Source organism: Leptonychotes weddellii, chromosome 7 (genome assembly GCF_054177405.1).
Source record: "Leptonychotes weddellii isolate Sample4059 chromosome 7, ASM5417740v2, whole genome shotgun sequence".
NCBI lineage: Eukaryota > Metazoa > Chordata > Mammalia > Carnivora > Phocidae > Leptonychotes > Leptonychotes weddellii.
The window spans coordinates 73,662,037-73,688,118 of record NC_138375.1 but is presented as its reverse complement, the minus strand read 5'-3'; the positions used below and the strand labels follow the sequence as shown (position 1 = coordinate 73,688,118).

Below are 26,082 nucleotides of genomic sequence, written 5' to 3'. Positions count from 1 at the left end.
TTAAAGGTGTGTCTTATTTCCCTTCAGGAAAAACAATATTTGTAAAAAAGTTGTTTGGTTTCTTGCACCTGCCTTCTGATTATTGTTGACTTTGCCACTTAGTTGTCTCATTGTTAAATATATAGAGAAATCCCTGGAGCCCATTAGTCTCTGCAGGTGAGAATGCATTTAATCGACAGGAGAAAACAAAATTGCTTACCTGGACAGTTTGTTCTCTGACTAATAATGTAATCACACTGATCCACCCTCTATGCCAAATGAATTCTCAAAGGCTTTTGTATGGGGGGAGGCATTAGAAATGGTTTAATTTCCATATATAACTAGGGGAGCCAGTAGGGGACCTTGGATACACTTAGTAGGTGACTGATTAAATTTTAAGATTGTAAGGTACGGAAGCCTGCAGATTTGTACAGAGAGTGACATTTGTTTCTTGTTCAAGGAACATTCCATTCTCTCACTGCCATGTCTCCTTCATCTTAAGAGAGGCTGAAAAGAGGGTGAGCTAGAAGAGCACTGTGCTGCAAGTTTTCTTAATGCCAGCAAACATTTATGTAGTAAAATGTTATAGTTATCATTATTATTACTTAATCTTCACAGTAGTCTTGTGAAGTAGATTGATTGATTGATTGATTGATTTAGAGAGCTCGTGCATATGCATGCAAATGAGCAGGGGAGGGGCAGAGGGAGAAGGAATCTTTTTTTTTAATTTTTAAAATTTAAATTCAATACATTAACATATAATGTATTATTAGTTTCAGATGTAGAGGTAAGTGATTTATCAGTCTTATATAATACCCAGTGCTCATTACATCACGTGCCCTCCTTCACGTCCATCACCCAGTTACTCCATTCCCCCCTCTAGCAACCATCAGTTTGTTTCCTAGAGTTAAGAATCTCTTATGGTTTGTCTCCCTCTCTGATTTCGTCTTGTTTTATTTTTCCTCTCTTCCTCTATGATCCTCTGTTTTGTTTCTTAAATTCCATATATGAGTGAGATCATATGAAAATTGTCTTTCTGTGATTGACTTTTTTCACTTAGCATAATACCCTCTAGTTCCATCTACACTGTTGCAAATAGCAAGATTTCTTTTTTTGATGGCTAGGTAGTATTCCATTGTATATATATATACCACATCTTCTTTATCCATTCATCTGTCCAGGGACATCTGGGCTCTCTCCATAGTTTGGCTATTGTGGATATTGCTGCTATAAACACTGGGGTGCAGGTGCCCCTTTGGATTGCTACATTTGTATCTTTGGGGTAAATACCCAGGACTGCAATTGCTGGGTTATAGGGTAGCTCTATTTTCAACTTTTTGAGGAACCTCCATACTGTTTTCCAGAGTGGCTCACCAGCTTGTATTCCCACCAACAGCGTAAGAGGGTTCCCCTTTCTCCGCATCCTCACCAACATCTGTCATTTCCTGACTTGTTAATTTTAGCCACTCTGACTGGTGTGAGGTGGTATCTCATTGTGATTTTGATTTGGATTTCCCTGACACCGAGTGATGTGGAGTATTTTTTCATGTGTCTGTTGGCCATTTGGATGTCTTCTTTGAAGAAAGATCTGTTCATGACTTCTGTCCATTTCTTGATTGGATTTTTTCTTCTTTGGGTGTTGAGTTTGAGACGTTCTTTATAGATTTTGGATACTAGTACTTTATCTGATTTGTCATTTGCAAATATCTTCTCCCATTCTGTTGGTTGTCTTTTGGTTTTGTCGAACATTTCCTTTGCTGTGCAGCAGCTTTTTATTTTGGTGAAGTCCCAATAGTTCATTTTTGCCTTTGTTTCCCTTGCCTTTGGAGACATGACTAGCGAGAGGTGCTGCAGCTGAGGACACAGAGGTTGCTACCTGTGTTTTCTTTTAGGATTTTGATGGGTTCCTGTCCCACATTTAGGTCGTTCACCCATATTGAGTCTACTTTTGTGTATCTTGTAAGGAAATGGTCCAGTTTCATTCCTCTGCGTGTGGCTGTCCAATTTTCCCAACACCATTTGTTGAAGAGACTGTCTTTTTTCCATGGGATATTCTTTCCTGCTTTGTCGAAGATTAGTTGACCATAGAGTTGAGGGTCCATTTCTGGGTTCCATTGATCGGATCCATTGATCCATATGTCTGTTTTTGTGCCAATACCATACTGTCTTGATGATCACAGTTTTGTAATAAAGCTTGAAGTCTGGGATTGTGATGCCACCAGTTTTGGTTTTCTTTTTCAATATTCCTTTGGCTATTCAGGGTCTTTTCTAGTTCCATACAAATTTTAGGATTATTTGTTTCAGCTCTGTGAAAAAAGTTGATGGTATCTTGATAGGGATTGCATTGAATGTGTAGATTTCTCTAGGTAGCCTAGATATTTTAACAATATTTGTTCTTCCAATCCATGAGCATGGAACATTTTCCCATTTTTTTGTGTCTTCCTCAGTTTCTTTCACGAGTGTTCTAAAGTTTTCTGAGTACAGATCCTTTGCCTCTTTGGTTAGGTTTATTCCTAGGTATCTTATGGTTTTGGGTGCAATTGTAAATGGGATTGACTCCTTAATTTCTCTTTCTTCTGTCTCATTGTTGGTGTATAGAAATGCAGCTGATTTCTGTGCATTTATTTTATATCCTGCCACTTCACTGAATTGCTGTATGAGTTCTAGCAATTTTGGGATGGAGTCTTTTGGGCTTTCCACATAGAGTATCATGTCATCTGTGAAGAGTGAGAGTCTAACTTCTTTGCCAATTTGGATGCCTTTTATTTCTTTTTGTTGTCTGATTGTTGAGGCTAGGACTTATAGTACTATGTTGAACACCAGTGGTCAGAGTCGATATCCCTGCCCTGTTCCTGACCTTAGGGGAAAAGCTCTCAGTTTTTCCCCATTGAGAATGATAATTGCTGTGGGCTTTTCATAGCTGGCTTTTATGATATTGAGGTATGTACCCACTATCCCTACGGTGTGAAGAGTTTTAATCAAGAAAGTATGGTATACTTTGTCAAATACTTTTTCTGCATCTATTGAGAGGATCATATGGTTCTTGTCCTTTCTCTTATTAATGTAGTGTATCACATTGTTTGATTTGCAGATGTTGAACCACCCTTGCAGCCCAGGAATAAATCCCACTTGATCGTGGTGAATAATCCTTTTAATGTATTGTTGGATCCTATTGGCTAATATCTTGGTGAGATTTTTTGCACTCATGGTCATCAGGGATATTGGTCTGTAATTCTTCTTTGTGGTGGGGCTTTTGTCTGGTTTTGGGATCAAGGTAATGCTGGCCTCATAGAAGGAGTTTGGAAGTTTTCCTTCCCTTTCTATGTTTTGAAATAGCTTCTAAAGAATAGGTATTCATTCTTCTTTCAATGTTTGGTAGAATTCCCCTGGGAAGCCATTGGGCCCTGGGCTCTTGTTTGTTGGGAGATTTTTGATGACTGCTTCAATTTCCTTGCTGGCTATGGGTCTGTTCAGGTTTTCTATTTCTTCCTGGTTCAGTTTTGGTAGTTTATACATCTCTGGGAATGCATCCATTTCTTCCAGGTTGCCTAATTTGTTGGCATACAGTTGTTCATAATATGTTCTTATAACTATTTTTATTTCTTCAGTATTGGTTGTGATCTCTCCTCTTTCATTCATGATTTTATTTATTTGGGTCCTTTCTATTTTCTTTTTGATCAATCTGACCAGGATTTTTTCAATCTTATTAATTCTTTCAAAGAACCACCTCCTAGTTTCATTGATCTGTTCTACTGTTCTTTTCGTTTCTATTTCATTGATATCTGCTCTAATCTTTATTAATTCTCTTCTCCTGCAGGATTTAGGTTTTATTTGCTGTTCTTTCTCCAGCTCCTTTCAGTGTCAGGTTAGGTTGTGTATTTGAGACCTTTCTTGTTTCTTGAGAAAGGCTTGTATTGCTACATACTTCCCTCTTAGGACCATCCCAGCTTTCTTTTGATGTCTATTAACATGATAAATTGTTTTCCACCCCCTCATGTTAAATTTGGAGGAGTCTTTGGGTCTAAAATGAGTCTCTTGCAGACAGCATATCAATGGGTCTTGCTATTTTATCCAATCTGATATCCTGTGTGTTTTGATTGGGGCATTTAGCCCATTTACATTCAGCGTAACTACTGAAAATATGAATTTAGTGCCATTGTATTACCTGTAAAGTCACTGTTTCTTTATATTGTCTCTGTTCCTTTCTATTCTATGTTACTTTTGGGCTTTCTCTTTGCTAAAGGATCCCCTTTAATATTTCTTGCAAGGCTGGTTTAGTGATCACAAATTCTTTTAGTTTCTGTTTGTCCTGGAAGCTTTTTATCTCTCCTTCTATTCTGACTGACAGCATTGCTGGATAAAATTTTCTTGGTGCATATTTTTTTCATCTAGCACCCTGAATATATCATGCCAGTCCTTTCTGGCCTGCTAGGTCTCTGTGGATAGGTCTTCTGCCAGTCTAATGTTTCTATCCTTGTAAGTTAAGGACCTCTTGTCCAGAGCTGCTTTCAGGATTTTCTCTTTGTCTCTGATATATACAAGCTTCACTATTATATGTCAAGGTGTTGACCTATTTTTATTGATTGTGGGGGGGCGGTTCTCTGTGCCTCCTGGACTTGAATGTCTATGTTTCCTTCTCTGCCTCCTGGACTTAAATGCCTGTTTCCTTCTCCAGATTAGGGAAGTTCTCTGCTATAATTAGCTCCAATATACCTTCTGCCCCCCCCTCTCTTTTTCCTCTTCTTCTAGGACCCAATTATTCTAATATTGTTTCGCTTTATGGTATCATTTATCTCTCGAATTCTCCCCTTGTGATCCAGTAGTTGTGTTCTTTTTCTCAGCTTCTTTATTCTCCATCATTTTGTCTTCTATATCACTAATTCTCTCTTCTGCTTCATTCATCCTAGCCATTAAGAGCCTCCGTTTTTTATTGCATCTCATTAATAGCCTTTTTGATTTCAAATTGATTAGATTTTAGTTCTTTTATTTCTCCATAATGGGATTCTATAGTGTCTTCTATGCTTTTTTCAAGCCCAGTTAGTATCTTTATAATCATTATTCTGAACTCTAGTTCCAACATCTTACTTATATCCATACTGATTAGATCCCTGGCAGTCGGTACTGCCGTTTGTTCTCTTTTTTGAGATGAGTTTTTCCTTCTTGTCATTCTGTCCAGATTAGAATAGATGAACAAGAGAACAAAATACTAAAATGCTAAAAATGACCCCAGAGAAATATACACTAAACAAATCAGAAGAGATCTGAAACTGAAAAAAAAATAATTAAAATTTTAAAAAAGAGAGAATATAATAAGACAGTTGAACAGAACAGAGCAATACACTGGAGCCTGTGTGTATTTTGGTCTGTTTGTTAGAAAAGTAGATCCCAAAATTGCAAAGAAAAAAAACTTAAATATTTACAAAAATAAAATTAAATACAATGAAAGGACAGAATGTAACTGTAAAGATGAAAATTAAAAGAGAAAAGAAAGAGTAAAAGAAAAAAAAAGAAGGAATATAAACAGGCAGGTGAACAGAAGAGAACAATACACTATATTCTGAATGTATTTTGGTCACTTTTTTAGAAGAAACTAAATCTTAAAATTGTAAAGAAAGAAAAATATATATATAAAATTAAATACATTGAAAGGATAGAATGTAACTTTAAAGATGAAATTTTAAAAAGCCTTTAAGAAAAAGAAGAAGAAGAAGAAGAAGAAGAAGAAGAAGAAGAAGAAGAAGAAGAAGAAAGAAGAAGAAAGAGTGAATATGATTAGACAGGTGAGGAGAACAAAGGATACATTAGAGTCCAGGTCTGTTTTGGTCTGTTAGAAGTAACTGCATTCCAAAATTGTAAGGAATTAAGAATTAAAAAAAAGAATTGATAAAATAAGAAATTGGTTGAAAAAGGAAAGAGAAAGAAAATTAAAGTGGAAAGCCTAAGGAATTGTGGGGAAAAAATCCATGAATTCTATATATTATTTTCCCCTAGTACTGGAGTTTGACAGTTCTCTATGATCAGTAAACTTGGTCTTAGCCATACCTCTTGTCCAGAGGTCTTGTCTTAGCTGGATGTTCTTGCTTATCTTCTCAGGGAAGGGCCTGTTGCATTGATTCTCAAGTATATTTGCCCCAGGCGGAGTTGCACTCCCCTTGTCAGGGGGCCAGCCTACGTTCAAGTGGCTCTGCCTTGCTCTATGTGGCTTTCATTCCCTGAAAGCTTTCTGTGCGGCTTAAAGGATGAGAATGGAAATGGCAGCCTCCCAATCTCCAGCCCCAGAGCTGAGAGCTCGGGGCCCCACTCTTCAGTCTGCCCTCAGGGAAAAGCAGTCAGTTACTCCTATCTCCCTGGTCTCCAGCCATACTCTGTGCTCACCCAGCCTGTGACTGACTGTTTCTATCTCAGGCTCATGAACCCACCTTGAGTCTCCAAACCCTGCAGATTCATGTGGCTCACACCAGCTCTGCAACCCCAAGGGGAGGAAGGGGGTCTCACCAGTTCTGCCGCTTGCTGAGCCCCTGCTTGGAGAGTGGTTGCTTGACCAAGCCCTGGTTCAGGGTATATGGCAACCTTGAGCTGAAAGCCCACTCCTGGGTTTGCTGATTGCAGCTGGCTTCCCCACTCTGATGCCTGGGAACTCTGCTGCACTCAGGCACCCCTGGTCTTCCTGTGACCCTGAGGATCCTGAGACCACATTGTCCCACCCAGGATTTTGCCCTGCTTTGCCACCTGAGTGCCTTTTAGACAGGGGCGTTCCTCACCAGAGCCGACTTCTGAAAGTTCTGAGCTGCTATATCACTTTCTGGTAGCCGGCTTACAGAGGCTCGCACTGCCCATGGTTTGTCTTCCAATATATTGCCTTGGATTCACTTCTCTTCACCTCCTACTTTGCAGAAAGTGGACACTTTTCTATTTGTACAATTTCAGCTATTCTTTTCTTAGATCTCCGGTTGAGTTGCAGTATTCAGAATGATTTGATAGCTATCCAGCTGAATTCCTGGGACCAGATGAAATTATGGTCTCCTACTCCTCCACCATCTTGGATTCAGACCCTGAGAGAGAGAATTTTAAACAGGCTCCATGCCCAAAGTGGAGCCGTATTCAGGGCTTGATCTTATGAGGTAGATTTAATTATCATCCTCATTTTGCAGATAATGTCACTGAGAAAGTCTGAGAGAGGTAAAATGAATTGGGTGTTAAACCAGCTATCTGACTTTAAATCCTGAATTTTTCTCACAGTAATGTGGAGAGCATGGGCAAGAAGTCAGGCTCCCAGAACCTGCCAACTTGTTTACATGTTTTATTTTTCTTTCTTTCTTTTTTTTTTTTAAAGATTTTATTTATTTATTTGAGACAGAATGAGAGAGAGAGAGAGCACATGAGAGTGGGGAGAGTCAGAGGGAGAAGCAGACTCCCCGCCGAGCAGGGAGCCCGATGCGGGACTTGATCCCGGGACTCCAGGATCATGACCTGAGCCGAAGGCAGTCGCTTAACCGACTGAACCACCCAGGCACCCCCATGTTTTATTTTTCAATTACGTGACATTGGTTCTTTTTGTATTGTTTGGACTTGTCTATTATAATAAATAATTCAGAGAGTTGTATATTTTTTCCATTGGCTATTTGCTCCTGTGAACTAATTATGCTACATAAAATCATCCTTACAGCTGTTTAAATTATCCAACCAATCCAAATTCTTGTTTTGCTTCTTACAAGGTCCTGCTTGACTTGGAGAAAGTGGGTGTTCCATTTCTCTCACTATATTTAGCTGCCTGGAATGGTAACTTCTACCTGCACTTTGGGACTTTGGCTCAAAGCCAGTGTGGTTACACAAGGGAAGGTAAAGTGGCTGGATTGAGGTTGTATTTTGTGTCAGCCATTTTTTTAAGGGCAGTATTTTGAGAAGAATGTTGCCACATGGCTGGAAGAAGTGTTGGGTTGCAAACATACTTGGTGTGGTTTGCTATGATTTTACTCATTATCTCCCCATTAGGCTGTCTTTATCACCTTGTCTTTTGGATACTTGCTGCTGTAAAATAGAGTTCTATGAAAGGTGGCTTGTTCTGTGCTTAAACCTGTGGCAAATCATCAACATTGCTCCTCTTTTTAAATTCCAAGAAGATATGCTAGGCACCAAGGAAAAATTGGCTAGCATTTCTTCTGCTTGTCATGTAATCATTGTATTCCCTGACTGGGAGAGATTTTGAGAGGTCAGCTTGTTCTTTCTACCTTGTCCTCATCTTCTTGACATGGATCCATTAAAAACATCCTCAAAAAAGGCATCACATTTTATTAAACCCCTGAAGAGAGTCCAGCTTCTTTTTATTATTAATTCTAGTGTTTATCACTTTAGACTATATTTAAATAACACGAAAAAAAGCAGATGATGACAAGTTTGACCAACTCTGCAGTCCTCTTCCTGTTTGTTTTGGCCCAATACGTAGCCAGTTAAATTGACTATGTAAACATCAGCTATGAACATGGAAGAAAATACGGACTGGATTATGTGATACTCAGGTGAAAGACCTAACCTTATCATCAGCGAATTCATCCTTTACCTAATTTCAATCCCTGAGGATACAATTCAAGTAAACCTCCTCTGAAACTGCCATGAACGGAAGTGGAAATAGCTTCTTGCCATTTGCTGTGTAAGAAACATACATATGTACTGGAAAATAAGAGAAAGAAACTTTGGACTCTTAGAATAAATCATCAGAGAATTTTTTGCTGCTCAAGTCATCCTAGGAACCTGAAGTTGCTCACTAAATATGAAATTGCTTATAAACAATTTAGGACAAAACCTAAGAGTTCTAAGAATTTGGTAAAAATTAACTATTATTTAGAGAAAGCAGTGCCAGGGTTTAAAATGAGCCTTCCACACAGAGGAGGACAAAGGAAGGTAATAGACAAGACCAAGGTGATAGGAGCAGAACCAAGCTGTTGGCCTGATCATTTCTGCTGAACAATTTTCATAACTTTAGGGAAGAGACATTCTCAGTCACTACCCAAACATACCTCTGTGCAATACAGCAGTATTGCTTCCATTTCATTTAAACACCTACTAATCTGTTTCCTATTTATCCACAGTTGACCTTGTCATTCTCAAATCCTCTTGTAGCTGGCTGAAGATCCTACTCCATTACCATCTGAAGCAGAAGTGTCTGAATCAGAATGCCTCTGCCATCTGAGTGAAGGACTATGCCTTGTTGGGGCCAACAGATGCCTAAAGCATCTAATCAGATGAAATGAGGTGAGAACCCCACGCTAGCACTCTGAGCAGGGCAGTGGCATTGATCCCCATTAGAACTGGCAAAAGGATGCAGCTCTTGGGGTACATTCCCACCAGTGGACTCCTTTGGCAGTCTTTTACCTGTTTTCAAGCACATGAATCATACAGTTTACCAAAATTATCCAGGACACTTAAGAAAAATACAATTTCCTCTCTATTATCCGATATTCTGATCTTGTTAGTTTGAGATAGGACCCCTGACAATGTTTTATAAGCTTTGTAGATGATTCTTGGAGACTTTCCTTTAAGTAATTGAGCTTTTCCAAAGGAATCATTTATCTTGAGTGAATGGGGGAAACTCTTTGAGCTTTAACAGTTTGCTCACCTATCTAAAAATGTAATATTTTATAGGGCTTTGGACAGCTCTGATTTAGTTCTATTATTAGCCCTTACTGAATTAGTTATATCTGCAGCAAAGTTCAGGGAGGACACCCAGGTCTTTATCAGGATTTCCAAGTAGGACAGGCTCTTCTTAAATCACCCTTAGTTTCTGAGATGTGAGCTGGTGGTCTGCGTGAGGGGTTAAAGAGCCTGATTAGCCCATCTTCCCAGGCCCCCCACTGCAGGATCAGCCATTTTTTTTCCCCCCCGAAGTCCTGCCCTGGCCTGGAAGTAGATCACTGGCTTACTCTTTATTCTCCTGGGCCTGGCACGAGTCCTACCACACACAGGTTGTATCTAGTGTGCTAGATGTGAGTGCTGTGTTACCTCTCTATTGGAACCTCCTCTTCTCCTTACATTGCTGACTTCTGCCTCAGTTTACCAGTGTAACTTTCCAGTTCTTCACTTGATCTGCAGCTGACCTTGAGTCTTAGCCCACTACTCCAGCCCCCTGCCTTACTGCCTGCCTCTTGCCTCTTTTATCCTGTGGTCTGTTCTCTGAACCCTACTGACTAATCCTACAGTGCACAGAGTGGAGTATCCTGTGGGGCCAACGGTGGCTCCCCAGACTTAAACTGCCTTCATTGGAAGCTGGCTCTAGCACCTTCTAGCTGGGTGAGTTTGCACAAATACCTAACTACTTAGTTTCTTTACCTTACTTTCTTCCATCTTTATTCTCTTAGTTTCTTCATCTGTAAAACAGAGAAATAATAGTATCTACCTCACAGAATTGTAAGAATTAAATGAGGCAACACATGTAAAATATTTAGAAAGTATTTAATAAGTGGAAGCTACTCTCATGATTATTACTGGCTTACTGGGGGCCATGAAACAATTGCCTGCTTGATCATAAATTTTGTCTGCTAAATGGAGTTTAGTTCACCACATCCTTAGGACATTGCCTATTGTGCTGCCCACTACATGCATTCCCAGCTGCTTATCTCTCCTCAGCCCCTTACAGTGTCAGTGGTGTTTCTGGGGATCCTGTGCAAAGCTTGTCCAACCAGCCTCATTTATGACAATTCATTCTCTTCAATTTTCTTGCCTTTTTTTTCTTTAACTGGATTAACCAAGTTCCTTCAACTTCATAGACTTTAATTTCCAATCACTTGGTAATCTTTCTGCCTCCACTTTAAACCTTTTCCAAATTCTTTTCTCACTTAGTTGCTTAAACCAAATGTGGTTTACAAAGGCTTACAAACTAGGCTGAGGATTCAAAGATTATTTTGGGGTCCCTATATGCTCTCCCTGATTCTCCATTCAGGATCATGGTAAAGTGTTGAACCTCAGAATGCAGCTGTTCTTTGGCTGCTGACATGCTCTCACTCACACTGAAAATTTCCTGTGTCTTGTTATACTATTTTGCAAAAATTAATAAGATCTCAAGAAACTGCTGATCTATTATCATGGAGGGCTTAGTGGTGGACTGCCTCTTTTGAAGTGGTGAAGATAAGGAAATAATGATGGGACAAGAAGAGAAAGAATATTGCTATTTATTCAGTAAATATTTAATTAGTACCTATTTTGTGCCAGGCGTTGGTCTAGGCGCTTAGGAGAATATGAATGAATAAAACAGACACAGATCTATGTCATAGAAATTTTCCATCAAAGGTGGACACAAAATCAATAGTTGTATTTTAATAAAAAACATTTTGATTAAAATTTAGAGGGATGTATTAGAGTTTAAGCAGATCATCGAAGTTTAGGAATTATGACATTTTATTACATGCTTAGCAAAATACAGATGTTATTAGTAATATTTAAATTAGTAAACAATAAATATAATAAATAACAAATGTAATCAGCCTTTATCTTGATATTTTTCACATTTTCAAAAGCTAAACTGAATATGAAAGGCATGCAATTTTATCCTGGTGATCTAGAATCTTCTAGAAAGTATTGATGAGGCTGTGAGGCTCTAAGGTAAATTGTGGGTGGCAAAATTTACAAATACTGTTTGGCAGTGATCAGTTGTCCTCTAAGAGGGATTGGCAGTCTTCTGGATTAAAAAAATCAGATCTTCATTTATTAGGATTTTCTGAGTAGTAGCAGGGGTGATGTCCCTGTCTGGGGAGAGGTAAGGGTGCTGGCAGCAAGAGTGGTGAGAAGGCAGGCGTGTTGGTGGCTTAAAGATCATGTTCTCCACATGTCTATGTGAGGCTGTCTGGTGGGTGTAAGGGTTATTTCAGGACATTCTGGGGGCAGCAAAACTGACAGAAGATACAGAAAAGGGAGGGTAGTTTTCCCCCAGCCTTTAAAAATAGAAATCACATGGGGAAGAGTCACATCTTAATTCTTTATAAACTAACATTTCAATATCATGGAAAAGAAAATTACATAAAACTGTGTTTTAAAATGGTTCTGATATTTTAGTATATTTAAATTACATGTTAAAATATTTTAAAAAATAAAGAAAAGCTCTTCAAAGAATTAGAGTGGAAATTTAGAAATTTGGAGCTAATTCAACAAACTGTATTTGAAAATCCAGCCTGTATTCAGCGTTTTTTCAAGGTCCTGGGAATGCAATAGTTGGCTAAGACATTTCTCTAGTTCTCAAAGAACTCACAATATAGTAGAGGGTGAGGGTGACACATGCAACACCGAAGGAACACTATTCATTGTTGTAGATGGTCTATCAGACTAGATCCCCTCAAATTACTGTGGGAGGAGGGTGGGCTGGTTCTGGGAAGTTTTATTACCAAGTTTTTTTTCTCTTTTTATCCTTGTGTTTTATGGTTTAATCATAAGTGTAGCTTTGTATGCAAATCATCGCAAATCCTTTTGAGAAGTAAAAAATGTCCTTAAACAATCAATCAGTAAAGATAATCCTCTGATAAAGTAAAATTTGGATACAAAAATCAGACAAGAGATCAAAGTTAGAGTAATCTTAAACCATTACGTATAAAACACCCCTCAAAAACAAATAGGCTGTTCCGAAAAAAATCTCAGAGTGAATTTGCTGGAGGACTAGTCAAAGGTCATGTTGTTTCCTGATTCAAAGAGATTATCACGGGGTGGGGGGGGTGCAGGGGGGGGTTGGTCGGATTTCCTTACATTCAGCAGTCTCCTGTTCCTTTTACTCTAGTTGAGTAAAGGATCACAAAGAATCTGGTCAGGATTGGGAAGAGAGGGCAACTATAAAGAAGGAGGATTCTCCATATGGGAAGACTGGCAAAATTCTAGTTCTGGGGGATTATAGGAGGGGAGAAATGGGGGCTGCCTAGGTTATTAGGAAGAAGATGGTTAAAACCTTTGATCCTGGGTCTGATCCCAGGGAGCAGGTTGAAGAGATCCTAAGCTTTCACTCAGTAGCTCCAAAATACAATCAGATGAGTATAGCCTGAATGTTTCCAATTCTAAAAGTCAAGATAGGGAGAAATTTTGTTTGGGCCCGAGAAGCAATACTGCATTAAATTAAACAAGTAGTGACAGGAATTAGTCATATGATGGAAGGCCCCACTTTATTTGCATGGGTTTGCATTTCTTTAAATCTTATTTTATGTAGTTTTAAAACTATATTTTGTATTGTTTATAATTAGCAATGTTAATGAGTAGTTTTCTATTTGTATTGTTACATTAGTAAAAGCTTCTTTTATACAAAAAAGAAAAACCAACTCATATGCTAAATAATCTGAGAGACTTGTCTGGTGAAAACTAGGTGGAATTCATAACATAACTGAGGACTCCATTGTGTCTCCTAGTGTCAATGACACAAATTGCAAGCATAGCAATCCTGCCCAAGAAGAGTTACCCAGCCTTGTAAATCCAAACCTACTGAGTAATGGTAGATAGCAAATCATGGCAGGGATTGGCTGGCAACCACTTTAAATCAAGAGTGGAGCATACTACATTGTCATTGCTTACTCCTATTTGGTCATAAATTTTTTGAGTGTAGGGACTGTATTTGACTTACCATTGAATCTCTGGAGCTCAAAAGTATGGGATGCATAGTTGGTATTTGAGGAAAATTATGAAATGAATTAGAAACTAGGATGAGGAGTGAGGAGGGAAGCCAAAAAGGGATGTATGAGGATCTCAAAATTGAACTGAATTTGTATTCCAAATTTGCCTAGAATCCTCCTTGGCTTTTCCTATGAGCCATAGATGGTTTACTTCATCTAAAAGGGCTTATTATGGGGCACCTGGGTGGCTCAGTTGGTTAAGCGACTGCCTACGGCTCAGGTCATGATCTCAGGGTCCTGGGATCGAGCCCCGCATGGGTTCTCTGTTCAGCGGGAGGCCTGCTTCTCTCTCTCCCACTCCCCCTGCTTGTGTTCCCTCTCTCACTGTGTCTCTCTCTGTCAAATAAATAAATAAAATCTTAAAAATAAATAAATAAATAAAAGGGCTTATTAGGTACCAAAGAGAATCTTAATTTTAGTTTTCAAAGTGTAGATTTGTCTTTCCATTGAGAGCAGATTTCTTTTTTTTTTTTTAAAGATTTTATTTATTTATTTGAGAGAGAGAATGAGATAGAGAGAGAGCATGAGAAGGGGGAGGGTCAGAGAGAGAAGCAGACTCCCTGCTGAGCAGGGAGCCCGACGTGGGACTCGATCCCGGGACTCCAGGATCATGACCTGAGCCGAAGGCAGTCGCTTAACCAACTGAGCCACCCAGGCGCCCGAGAGCAGATTTCTGAACAACAATGGTAGTAATTTTGTAGATTCTTTGCAGTCTTAGAATTAAGACTTCAGGGCCATTATATGAGATCTCCTACCAAAATATATTTTCTGTCACCTCAAATGCACCAAGTCAAATAAGACTGTTGTCTTCAGGAAATCCTTGACATTCAGGCCCATCTATTTTATAGAGAGTGGGTAATGTAGCCCCTTTATAAAATTGCCTATTTAATTCATCTGAATTAAGTGAGAACAACAAACAGAAGAGTTTTAACCACAGAGATAAAGTAACTGAATTGCAAAGCCAAGAATGAGTGCAAGTTAATGGATTTGCATTAGGAAAGGCTTAGGAGAGTCCATTAGAACAGGCAACTGCAAAAATACAAAGTGGGATTTTGTAAAGAATCTTTTCCATAAGAATTAAAGATTAGTGCTTTGAAAATATGATAGCACACAGAAAAATAGCATTAGGAACTTAAAAAAAAAAGAAAGAAAGAAAGAAAGCATTTTCTAAAGCAGCCATTCTCACCCAGAGTGCAAAAGACACCTTTCAGGGGCACTTGGGTGGCTCAGTCGGTTGAGCATCTGCCTTTGGCTCAGGTCATGATCCCAGGGTCCTGGGATTGAGCCCCTCATTGGGCTCCCTGCTCAGAGGGGAGTCTGCTTCTCCCTCTGCTCCTCACTCTGCTCGTGCTCGCTCTCTCTCTCTTAAATAAAATTAAAAAAAAAAAAAAAGACACCTTTAAGCTGGAGTGGCTTTTACGATTGCCTGGTGCCAGGTTGCTGTAGCATTGGCAGGCAGCTCCACACAGCTCCTTTCCTTCAGGAGTGCCAGCAGGGAGAAGCTTGCAGAGCATGTCTGCACAGGCGACCAGAAAACTCAGGTTCTAAGGTCTAAATAAGGAAATTGATTCTGACTAAGATTCCTTCTTAGTCAATCCTTGATGACTCTAGAGACAGCAGCCCTATTGGTTTCATTATGTGGTTTAAGAGAATGTACTGAAGAAAATGTTAATAGGACCGCCATGACTGACTACACACATTATACCGCAAGATAAGGTCAGTTTTTCTCATTCTTGGTCATCATCGGTCTATTTCATATAATACTGCTAGTCAGACTTCTTAGGCCCTCCTAGAATTTCAGTGAACAATTCCAGACATCCAAGAAACATTTTTTTTTTATACAGGTACTACTTTTTAATAGCGAGCATATGAAAATAAAAGCAGTTTGACCGTCACCTCTTGGTGGCAAAGGTACAACATTTTTAGACAGTGAATAAATAGAAGGTTGTTTTAAGGAGCAGTAAACCTAGGCAAGGAGACAGTCTGGAGATAAATGCAAGAGCGGGAGGGATGGTAGAAAGGGAGGAGAACATCTTCCTGATTGGGATATCCTCCAACCCTGTGACTCCAGGCATAGTCTGTGGACCAGGGACATCAGCAACATCTGGCAGAACCCTGGTCACCCCTACCCCTGACAGACTGAATCAGAATCTCATTGTTAAAAGGATCCCCAAGGTGATTTATATGCATAGTGAAGTTTGAGAGCTCAGTTCTAGGAGTCCTGAGAGTCCGGGTTCTGAGTATTTCTACAATTGCTAGGGTTCTCCAACTTTTGTATTTATGAGATTGTTAAAGTTGTTGTTAGAAATGAAGTTGTTAAAAAGGCAAGTTCAGAAGATCAAAGAAGTTCTAATTCTGTAGGCTTGTGTGGTACCTAGAAAATCTGTATTTCTAACAAATCTCCCAGGGATTCCAGCACAGGTAGTCACTGGATCACACTTTCAGGCCCCCCTGCCACTGATACAAGATCTGGAAAAGGAAGGCTCTGCTTACTGAATAAAATCTATTGAAGCATATGGAAAGGGAAGGAAAGATAAAATAAGATAAAAACAGAGAGGGAGATATACCAAAAGAAACTCTTTACTATAGGGAATAAACTGAGGGTTGCTGGAGGGGAGTTGGGTGGGGGGATGGGGTAACTGGGTGATAGGCATTAAGAAGAGCACTTGATGTAATGAGCACTGGGTGTTATATACAACTGATGAATCACTAAACTGTACCTCTGAAACTAATAATACACTATATATTAATTAACTGAATTAAAAAAAATCTATTGAAGCAGTGGGTCATGAAAGGCTTCCTGTTTGGGACTAGTGGAAGGGAGTTCCCTGCCGGAGACATGACTGATTGTAGGACCCAAGCCCTCATCTAAATAGCTTTATCTGTGTTCTAGTCATACTGAGCTTCTTGTTTTTTCCCAAAATTCACTGTGCACTTAACCACTTCAGTCTTTGCTATGCTCTTTTTCTCTGCACGGGCTTCAGAGTCTGAAAGGCTGTGTTTAGATTCTAGCTTCAAGCATATACTAGTTTGGTGACCTCAGGCAAGTGATTCACAATCTCTGACACTCAGTGTCCTCATGTGTATAAGGGGTAATGTAGTACCTGTCTTCTAGGGTTATTGTGACAATTACAAGAGAAATGGCCTGTGTAAAATATATAGCACAGTGGACAGAATTTAGCAGACATTTAGTACATTATCACAACTACTGTTGTTACTCTTTTTGGGGGCGGGGGGGACTGGAGCACTCCCTTTTTCTTCCCAAGACTTAGTTACTCTTTGTAGCATTCCTTGATGAGTGTGCCTTCCTTATTGCCATCATGAATTATTCACCCATCTGCACTCTCATGTGTACTTAAACATTTCTCTTTGTGTCCCTTTTTGACATGTCTTTTTAGTTTGTTCCCTCTCAAGTGAACTATAAACTCATCAAAACAAACAACAACAAAAACAAACCCTGTCTTTCCCCCTTCTGTGGTTTTAGCACCTTACACATAAATATAGTTAAGGCAAGGTGTTTGTTTATGTGTTTGGCACTGTTCTAAGCACTTTTAATATATTTACTCATTTAATCCTTAAAACAACCCCATTAGGTAGGTATTGCCATTATCTCCATTTTCTAGGTGGAAAACTGAAACACGGTGAGGTTAAGGAACTTGTCCAAGGGCACACTGCTAAGCAGCAGACCTGTAATTTGAACTGAGGCAATCTGGTTCCAGGAATAAAACCTTACCAGACCCTCAGTAAATGCTCCATTGAATTGTATTACATTGTGAATCCATCGACATCAGGTGACATCCTTCCTCTTCAGAAAATGGGGTTCTGAAGTTAACAAAGGAGGAAGTTAGATCATTGTTCAGTTTCCTGATAATATCTTATTAAATTGAAACAATACCAAAACAAATCACAGATATAAAATATTTAGTGTGTTCCTTCTTAAAGGAAACCTCAAATCTATTACGAAATTGTGATGACAAGTGTTTAACTTATTTCAAAGAGCAAGATTTTGTAGAATAGCAGGAGTAAAGACTTCCTGACATTGACATTCATTTTTTTAGCTTTATTGAGGTATAATTTACATATAATAAACTTGCTCATCTAAGTGTACAATTTGAGAATTTTAGTAATTATGTATAGCTGCATAACCTCCAGCACAATCAAGATACATAAAAATTCCATCACCCTAGAAAGTATACATGTGCCCCTTGCAGTTAATCCTCAACTCTGACCCCTGGCTTCAGGCAACCATCGATCTGCTTTTTGTCACTACAGTTTTATCTTTTCCAGAGTGTCATATAAGTGGAATTATACAATATGGTAGTCTTTTGTGTCTGGACTGTTTTGCTTAGAATAAAGGTTTTGAAATTTATCTGTGTTGTTGTTGGAGTTTTATTTTTATTTAATTTAAAAAAATGAAGTATAATTAACATTGGGCTATATTAGTTTCAGGTGTATAACATAATGACTCAAAAATTCTATACATTACTTATTGCTTATCTTGATAATTGTACTTTTAATCCCCTTTATCTATTTTACCAATCCTTCAACCCACCTCCCCTCTGGCAACTACCAGTTTGTTCTATGTATTTAAGAGTCTGTTTTTTTGTCTCTTGTTTTCTTTGTGTGTTCATTTGTTTTGTTTCATAAATTTCACATATGAGTGAAATCATATGGTATTTGTCTTTCTCTGACTTATGTATTTCATTTAGTGTTATACTCTCTAGGCCCATCCATGTTGTTGCAAATGACAAGATGGCATTCTTTTTTCATGGCTGAGTACTATTCCATTTATATATGTATACATACCACATGTTCCTTATCCATGTATGGAGGGATGGACACTTGGGTTGCTTCCATAGCTTTGCTATTATAAATAATGCTGCAGTAGACATAAGGGTGCATATATCTTTTCAAATTAGTGTTTTCAGGTTTTTTTGGGTAAACATCCAGTAGTGGAATTACTGGATCATATGGTAATTCTATTTTTAAGTTTTGGAGGAAACTCCATGCTGTTTTCCATAGTGGCGGTACCGATTTGTGTTCCCACCAACAGTGCATGAGGGTTTCTTTTTTCCACCTCCTTGATAAAACTTGTTATTTCTTGTCTTTTTGATTCTAGTCATTCTGACAAATGTAAGGTGATAACTCATTGTGATTTTGATTCGCATTTCCCTGATGATAAGTGATGTTGAGCATCTTTTCCTGTGTCTGTTGGCCATTGTATGTTTTCTATGGAAAAATGTCTATTTAGGCCCTCTGTCCATTTTTAAATAGGATTACTTGTGTTTTTTTGGTGTTGAGATGTATAAGTTCTTTATATATTTTGGATATTAACCTCTTATTGAATATATCATTTAAAAATATTTTCTCCCTTTCAGTAGGTTGCCTTGTTTTATTGGTGGTTTTCTTTGCTGTGCAAAGGTTTTTATTTTTGTGTAGTGTGTGTTGTTTTTAATCAGTAGTTTTTCTTATTGATAAGTAGTATTACATATTGTAGAAATACCATGATTTATTTATCCATTTACTAGTTGATGGGCATTTGTATTATTCTCAGTTTTTTTGTTATTATGAATAATGCTGCTGTAAAAGTCTTTGTGTGAAAATATGCTTTCATTTCTCTCAGGTAAATATCTAGGAATGAGTTTGTTGGGTATGGTAAATCTCTGTTTAACTTTATAAGATACTGGCACATTGTACTAGAGTTCTGGTAACTTCTATTTTTGATGACACTTGATATTGTCAGTCTTTTAACTTTACCTATTTTAGTGAATGTTTAGTGGTAGCTCATTGTGATTTTAACTTGCATTTTCTTGATGACTAATGGTGTTGACTATCTTTCCTGGACCTATTAGCCATTTGCATATCTTCTTCAGTCATTGTATATCCAAATCTTGTTCATTTAAAAAATTGGGTTGTTTGTCTTTTTCTTACTGAGTTGTATGTATGTCTTCTAAAAAAAATACTCTGAATATAAATTTTTTGTCAAAGATAGTTGCAAATATATTGTCACAGTCTGTAGCTTGCATTTTCATTTTCCTAATTGTGTCTTTTGAAGAGCAAACATTTAAAATTTTGATTAATTTATCTATTTTTTCTTTTTTGTGCTTTTTGTTTCTTGCTTAAGAAATCTTTGCCTAACAATGTCACAAAGATACTCTTCTAGAAGTTCAATAGTTTTTTACATTTAGGTCTACCTTAATTTCATGCAAATTTTGAGTTTCACATAGACAGTTAAATCCTGCTTTTACTGGAGTTCTCTCTTCTTGCCATGTAGCTCATCATGTAACCCTGCCAGGTTATACATGACCATGTAGAAACTAGTATAAAAGAGTGTGTGGGTGTGAGACTCAGGGAAACCTTTAAAGCTGGTAGCTGTTCAATTCTTAAGTTCCACAATAAATAAATTGTTTAAATTAGGCTTGTGATTTTTTGTGGGGTATGTAGAAATAATGAGAGGGAAATATCTCATGATAGATACAGAGTTCGAGTAATTTTTTTAAATCTTTAAGCCTTGGGCAGATGGATATGTTCAAATCAAAGTTAACTAAATAAGGTATTAATGACTCCAAGTTTTGTTGAATCTTCTAAATGTGAAACCAAGTGATATTATTTTTCTTGGTTTTTAATTTTATGCCCATTTCCAGGAAGCATAGACTTCTTATTTGGAGAGAATGAACACTTTGCTCATTGCTACAAACCTGTCTGAAACAGGGAAGGACCAATCTTGGGAAAATTTTGCAGCCTGATGTCTTTTTTCCTAGCCTGCCTTTTGCCCATAACCACTCCCACATGCCCTGTTCCTAAGATAGTCTGAAGTTTCAAAATGCCAACAAAAAATTCTCTGTATTTAGGTTGTTTTGGATTGTTAATTATTGGTGGCAATGGATGAGTGTTCAGCACCTTGGAACTTTTGCAAAAGAAACTTAATAAGGATACGTTTGCTGTAGTTGGAAAAGTATTTGATGAACAGCTGACCTTTCAAATGTTTACATGAGTTGAATCTCTGAAATGCTAATGTTAGGAAGGTCCAAATTCTAATTCAGAGTCAGACACTGAATCCCTTTGTGGGGAAAGCTTTTAAATATCTTCAGTTTTTTCATTTGTTTTTTTAAAAAAAGGCTGACTTCACCTACTAATTAATTCGTTAATATTTGTGAATGAGAGGATGAAAAGCATTTTTCAGGGCAGTGCCCTATTGTTCCCTATCATGATTATGGTTTGCCACTCACCTGAAGTAAGTGGGTAAGTCATGTGCCAAGTTTGCATTGTAGAAAGGAAATGATTCTACAGATCCTTAACTGTGAGTTGGAAAAAGATGTTTCTTTCACGTGGAGCTTGTGAATAAAGCTTCCACTGTTCTAAGGAAAAAAATGTAAAAGGAAACCTAGTTGTCTGGATTAGGTCACTTATAAATACCTTTAAAAATATTTACATAAATCTCCATTGACTAACCAATTCTCTGCAGCACATTTCATAAAAATTTCTTCTCAAGTAATTTCTTTTGAAAAGTCATACATTTGGTGAGTTCCCCCCACCCACCGTGTCTTGCATGGGGCCTGGTGTTTACATAGTGCTCAGTTAACTTAAAAAAATTAATCCATGTGTCTCAAAAAACTAGGGAGATAAGCTGAGGAAGAAAGTTGGGGTGGAGGAATTGGGAAGGGCCTCTTTTCTATGGTGGCTTTTTTTTTTTTTTCCTGATGTACTATTTTAGCATAGTTTTTGCTTACATTCAGTTGCTTTGTTGCTTGAGTTCCTCTTTTAGATGAGTTCCTGCATCCCTCAGCAATTGCACCAGTCACCAAGGCTGTCTCGCCCTAAGCAGTTCCAGAACTCTCCTTTTGTGGTTCTGACATTGCACAGGAAGCAGCAAGCCAGGGCATGTCCATATCTTCACTGGAAAAGGCCATCTTGAAATTGTTCTAAAATTACTAATCATTTTGGTTGCACTTGAAGTATGAAGGGAATTCTCAGGGAATCACATGCCATAGACGTCATCTGATTTCCATGAAGGGAAGATAAATGTTGTGTTGTTGTTATTGGAAACAGTAAAAAGAATTGCCTCTTTTGAGGTCTGATCATACCTTGAAGGCGTCTGGAATGGAGAACAGAGGTCATTTTTAGTGTTCAAAAACTGAAACAAAAGACAACAGTTTCCAGCATAGTGTTAAAAACCAAACAAATAAACAAACCCCCCCAAACAAAGTTTTCAGCACTTAAAATTTAGAGGTTTCACATGAAAATCTGGAATCCCAGCTGTTTTTTGAAAAATTGGGAGATCTGGTGTTTCTGGATCTTGCTTTCAGATTTGACAAAACTGATTAGATGGAGCATCAGCTGCCCCTTGGAACATCTGAAGGCTCATATTACCAGCTTGTTCCCTGGAAATATGATCTACAGGGTTTACATGCTTAGAATAAAGGTCCAAATATATCCTCTTAAGTCATTCTTTTCACTCTCTCTTAATAGTTCCTATCCTTTGAACAGGAAATAGATATGGGAAAGCATGATAAGAGAATGAATGACTCTTTATCATGCTTTCCCATGTCTATTTCCTGTTCAAAGGACAGGAGCTATAGAGAGTGAAAAGAGTGTTTTAAGAGGATATATTTGGACCTTTATTCAGCTGTTTATAGGCAATACTTCACCAGGTTATCCAAATAACTCAAATTTAAATATACCGATTCAAATATACTTCCTCGGATTTTTGTGAGGGGAAGATGTGTATGTGTTATGAATTATGTAGGCTTAAAAAGAAAATTAAATATTTTTCAAAATGGTTTATCTGATATTTAGGGCCTTTTAAGCAAAAACTTTGCTAGTGTGACCACTTGACAGCAAACAAACTAATCTCCACTGTAGTCTAGTGACTACCACCAGAATTATATTTATATCTAAAGAGAGGTAAAATAACAATCAGACACCAGTACCTCTTTACTGAAAAGTATGGGTGAATTTCTGAGACCACATTTATTCTAAGATATATTTTGTTTATAATTCTGCCTTTTTCCACTAGACATAAATTGCTTCATAGATATTCATCCTTTCTTCCTAATAGCATCCTGATTTTCTTCTGGGGTGTTATCTCTCTCCCATCTATTGCAGTCCCAGGAGGCTGAAGGGTGGTAGTAGTAAATCAAGCCACCTTGGATTCCCATTAGAGAAGCCCTTGGTTCTTACCCTTACTGCCGGGTATAGGCTTGTGACTCAAGTTTTGAAAGGGGGACTCTTTTGGTTATTTGAATCTTGGACAGAGTGGTACAAAGTCAAAAGCAATAGTTGAAGCTCAGGCATTGCAGGGATGTTGCTCTGATGGTCATTTGGTTCCTTGTCTTGTTCCTGTCCTGTTCTAAAGTCTGGTTTCTCCAGGCTCCCTCTTGACTTCATGAAATTTCCCAATATTCTGTTTAATTTTCTTTTCTTTCTTTCTTTTTTTCTTGCATAAAATCAGACAGCTCTAACTGATATATCTAAGCCCTGACTGTCTTGCCACTTGCCCTGCTACTGCCTTAGTCCATTCTCCACCATCGCTTGCCTGGGAATACCAAAGTAGACTTCTTGCCAATCAAAACAGATAAATTTATATATATCTGCTAAAACATTTTATAAGTCAATTCAAGTCACTTCTCTGCTCAAAACCTTCAAGTGGCTTCCCAATTCACTCTGAGTTAAGGACAAAATCTTTACATGTTTAAGAAGGTTTACCATGATCTGACCCCTAATGCCTTTGTGACGTTATTTCCTACTACTCTTTCCCTCCTTGCTACACTGGCCTCATTGCTGGTCCTCTAATGTCAGGCATAATCCAGTCCCAAGCATTCTTCACTTGCTCTTCCTTCTACCTTGAATACTTTTTCTCCAGACAGCCACTTTAGCTCATTCTCTCACTTTGGGATTTTGTTCAAATATCACCTATGTGGTGAGACCTTCCCTGACCACTGTATTTACAATGTAAAGACTCTCCCAGCATTGGCATTTCCTACCCATTTCTCAGCTTTTTTTAATTTTTAAATTTTAATTCCAGTATAGTTAACAGACAGTATTATATTAGTTTCAGGTATACAATATAATGATTCAACAGTTCTATACATTGCTTAATGCTCATCATGATAAGTGTACTCTTAATCCCTTTAACCTATTTCACCCATTCTCCCCCCAACCCCCCACTCATCTCCTGTCTGGTAACCATCAGCTTGTTCTGTATACTCTTTTTTTGTCTCTTTTTGTTTGTTTTGTTTCTTAAATTCTGCATATGAGTGAAATCATATGGTATTTGTCCTTCTCTGACTGACTTACTTTACTTAGCATTATACTGTCTAGATCCATCCATCTTGTTGCAAATGCAAGATTTCATTCTTTTTTTATGGCTGAGTAATATATATATACATCTTCTTTATCCATTCATCAATGGATGGGACACTTAGGTTCCTTCCATGTCTTGGCTATTATAAATAATGCTGCAATAAACATAGGGGTACATATATATTTTCAAATTCGTGTTTTCATTTTCTTTGGGTAAATATTCAATATTACTGGAATTACTAGATCATATGGTAATTCTATTTTTAAGTTTTTGAGGAATCTCCATACTGTTTTCCATAGTGGCTATACTAACAGTGTAGCATTCCCAGTAACAGTGCATACGGGAGCCTTTTTCTCCACATCCTTGCCAACACTTGTTATTTCTTGTCTTTTTGATTCTAGGCACTCTGACAGGTGTAATGTGATATCTCATTGTAGTTTTGATTTGCATTTCCCTGATGATAAGTGATGTTGAGCATCTTTTCCTATGTCTATTGACTATCTGTATGTTTTCTATGGAAAAATGTCTATTCAGGTCTTCTACCCATTTTTAACAGGATTATTTGGGGGTTTTTTGGTGTTGAGTTATATAAGTTCCTTACATATTTTGGATATTAACCCCTTATCAGATCTATCATTTGCAAGTTTATTCTCTCATTCAATAGGTTGCCTTGCCATTTTGTTGATGATTTCCTTCACTGTGCACAAGATTTTTATATTGGTGTAGACTCCTTAGTTTATTTTGGCTTTTGTTTCCCTCGCCTTTAGGAGACATATCTAGGAAAATGTTGCTACAGCTGATGTTGAGAAATAACTGCCTATGCTCTCTTTTAGGATTTTTATGGTTTCAGGTCTCAGATTCAGGTCCTTAATCCATTTTGAGTTAATTTTTGTGTATGTTGTAAGAAAGTGGTCCAGTTTTATTTTTTTGCACATAGCTGTCAAGTTTTCCCAACACCATTTGTTGAAGAGACTGTCTTTTTCCCATTGCATATCCTTGTTTCCTTTGTCAAAGATTAATTGGCCATATAATCATGAGTTTATTTCTGAGCTCTCTATACTGTTCTATTGATCTATGTGTCTATTTTTTTGCCAGTACCATACTGTTTTGATTGCTATAGCTTTGTAGTATACCTTGAAATCTGGAATCATAATACCTCCAGCTTTGTTCTTCTTTCTCAAGACTGCTTTGGCTACTTGGTTTTATTTTGTGGTTCCATACGAATTTTAGGATTATTATAGTTCTGAGAACAATGTTGTTGGTATTTTAATAGGGATTGCATAAATCTGTAGATGGCTTTGGATAGTATGGACATTTTAATAATATTTGTTCTCTCAATCCATGAGCATAGTACATCTTTCCATTTATTTGTGTCATCTTGAGTTTCTTTCATCAGTGTTTTATAGTTTTCAGAGTATAGGTCTTTCACCTCCTTGGTTTATTGCTAAGTATTTTTATTTTTATTTTTTGGTATAATTGTAATTGGGGCTGTTTTCTTAATTTCTCTTTCTGCTACTTCATTATTAGTGTATAGAAATACAATGGATTTCTAGGGTGTGTGGGTGGCTCAGCTGGTTAAGCGACTGCCTTCAGCTCAGGTCATGATCCTGGAGTCCCTGGATCGAGTCCCTGCTCGGCAGGGAGTCTGCTTCGCCCTCTGACCCTATCCCCTCTCATGTGTTCTCTTTCTCTCATTCTCTCTCTCTCAAATAAATAAATAAAATCTTTAAATAAAAAAAAAGAAATACAATGGATTTCTAAATATTAATTTTGTATCTTGTGACCTTATTGAATTCACTTATCAGTTCTAGTAGTTTTTTGGTGGAATCTTTAGGATTTTCTATATATTATTTCATATCATCTGCAAATACTGAAAGTTTTACTTCTTTCTTACCAATGAATGGATGACTTTATTTCTTTTTGTTTTCTGATTGATATGGCTAGGACTTCCAGTACAGTGTTGAGTAAAAGTGGTGAGAGTGGACATCCTTGTCCTGTCACTGACCTTAGGGGAAAAGCTCTCAGTTTTTCTACATTGAATATGATGTTTCCTGTGGGTTTTTCATATAAGTCCTTTCTTATGTTGAGGTATGTTTTCTGTAACTCTACTTTGTTGACATTTTTTATTATCAGTAGATGTTGCACTTTTTCAAATGCTTTTTTTGCATC

At 37.7% G+C, this 26,082-nt stretch overlaps 1 long non-coding RNA gene across 1 annotated transcript in view; it reads left to right on the top strand.

Annotated features, from left to right (window-relative positions):
• The window catches only part of LOC115938449 (uncharacterized), a 312,799-nt gene that overhangs the window by 88,786 nt on the left and 197,931 nt on the right, over positions 1-26,082 (top strand). The window contains exon 4 of the long non-coding RNA XR_014147053.1: positions 9,066-9,228. This is a non-coding gene — a long non-coding RNA (uncharacterized LOC115938449). The remainder of the gene's footprint in view (positions 1-9,065; positions 9,229-26,082) is intronic.